This window comes from Antrostomus carolinensis, unplaced genomic scaffold (genome assembly GCF_000700745.2).
Source record: "Antrostomus carolinensis isolate BGI_N321 unplaced genomic scaffold, ASM70074v2 scaffold39101, whole genome shotgun sequence".
NCBI classification, from domain to species: domain Eukaryota; kingdom Metazoa; phylum Chordata; class Aves; order Caprimulgiformes; family Caprimulgidae; genus Antrostomus; species Antrostomus carolinensis.
Genome location: NW_010294186.1, coordinates 21,596 through 23,792, shown reverse-complemented (window position 1 = coordinate 23,792; position 2,197 = coordinate 21,596). Strand labels below are relative to the sequence as shown.

General features: G+C 33.7%; 1 protein-coding gene across 1 annotated transcript in view; it reads right to left on the bottom strand.

The window, feature by feature from the left end:
- The window catches only part of LOC104532360 (alpha-1-antiproteinase F), a gene marked incomplete at its 5' end in the record, with an annotated part of 13,054 nt that overhangs the window by 5,626 nt on the left and 5,231 nt on the right, over window positions 1–2,197 (bottom strand). The gene's annotated exons all lie outside the window — the stretch shown is intronic.

Here is a 2,197-nt window from a genome sequence, read left to right as displayed (position 1 = left end):
AGAGTGAAATGAGACTTAGTGCATTTCTTAGCCTCTGAAAATGTAAGTTGACAACTGTCAATACTCTGAAGATGGGAAAAGTTGATAATTTTATGCTTCTTCACTAACAGTGACTTCTTCTATCATCAGATATATAACAGCCAGGACTAACAGCCAGGACTTGATATGCTTAAGGAAAAAAAAAAAAAAAAAAAGCAGAATGAATCACAGAAACTGAATGACAGAAGTCCTGAAACACTCAAACAAACTTTATCTAGTGCTCAACTAAGAGGAAAAACCCACTGATTTCAGAAAGAGCTTTGCTTGATTAAAAACTGAGTAGGATGTTAGGATTTAGCACATAGGTTAGACAGAGATGATATTCACTAATCCTTTCCTCCTGGTTCAGAAGAGCTCTTACTCCTCTGCTCTCCTCTCTCTTAGGAAGCTACCTTCTAAGGATGGCACCTTTCTTAAATGTTTCACAGTGTTCAAGTGGAAAAATGAACCTCAAAGTATGATACTTTGTGGTTGCCAGCTCAGCTAGGGTATGATAAGGGACTGGTGAACTGTAGTGGAATAGCATGACTGCTGGCTGAGAGCCAGGAAAATATTGCCAGACTTTTGTTCTTGAGGAAGTACTTCTACACTATGTGATACAGAACAAAAAAGAGGGAGGAGAGTCACCAGTACTGTGCAAGGCATGTTTTAATGCATAGAGAGTGGACGAGAGCCTATAAGTATAGATTGGTTATAGAGCTACTTCAGCTTTAGAGACCCTCTCCAGATTAATCCCAGCCTCTAGATCAATTAGTATTAACTTACTCTCAATTTCAATATAAAAACCCTTATTATTGCTTTTAATGTTATTCTTTGATCTATTTTCTTTAAAACTGAAGAGCTAAAACTGAATCTCCACCATCTTTGGAGAAGCTAGGAAATCATTTCAGTAATGAGAATGAAAGTCTAATTTTAAACAAAACTTACTTTTAGAACACATAAAAGTTATCTTTAATGCAAAGTTATCTTTAATACAAAGTTATATTTAATACAAAATTTCTCAGGCTTTTGTCTCTATTGTGCTACTAAATCTATTACTCCTTCTTCAAACACCTCCCAGTAAAAGAAATATCAACAGCTTTTTGCCTGTTTTGAAAGAGGTGCCTAATGATAAATGAAAGCCTATATTGAAAGCATTATTTGAGACAAACAAGTATGTATTCAAGAGAATGAAAAAAAATCAATCGTCCGTATTACAAATATTTCTATTTAGCTGTGACCAAAGCTTCAGAGATTAACACAAGGAGCAGAGACACAGATGAAAAGAAAAACAAAACAAAATATGGTTTTGAAATACTTTTGGAGGAAGCTTCATATTGGAGAGGGGAGTGGAAGCATCCAGGTTAGTATGTATTCAAGAGAATGATTTCTTTTAAAATAATAGAATTTCTTTTAAAAGAATAGCATTTCTTTTAAAAGAACAGCATTTCTAATACATCTTCTCTGTTTCAATTAAAAAGCTTAATGATATTTTTATCAGATAAATTACAGAATATTATTTTTCTGAGTACAATTCATTTGTTTTCAGAATACAATAAAATGAGTAAGAGAGAGAAGGTTTGAAATGTGTTGTTAGACCACTGATTGAGCCTTACATGCTTGCTCCTGTTCTTCTCATTAATCAGCAGTCTGAAAAGCTCAGGGAAGATCTGTAGACTGTATCTAAGCAGACTGCACAAGTTAATTAAGAAATACAAGCTTCTTGTCATTAGGCTTGTATTTGATACTGGTGGGTCTGTCTCTTGACCAGATAATATTAGAATATGCAAATCAAAAAAATTTGGATCGAAATATGCCTCTAGACACATCAGGATGACAGCCATACTGTCAGTAAAGGCATAGTCAGTAAAGGCATAGTCAGTGAAAAAAAAGAACGAGTGCAAAACTAAAGCTACTGTAATATGTTTAGCTGTGGATGAACATTAACATACTCAGTAAAAGCAAAACTATTAAGTAAACATATTTTGCTTTAGATAAGATTCTAAGTTTTACTTTAACAGTAAATTTAACACTTAAACTTTGAATTTAGCTCTGAACTTGCCAAATAAAATTACAGCTGGAATGGATTTCAAATTAATTCCTAGCTAACACAGCATTTAAGAAAGTGCTTAAATCCCACTAGATTGTATAGGACTACATGCTTTACTGAATAGAGCTG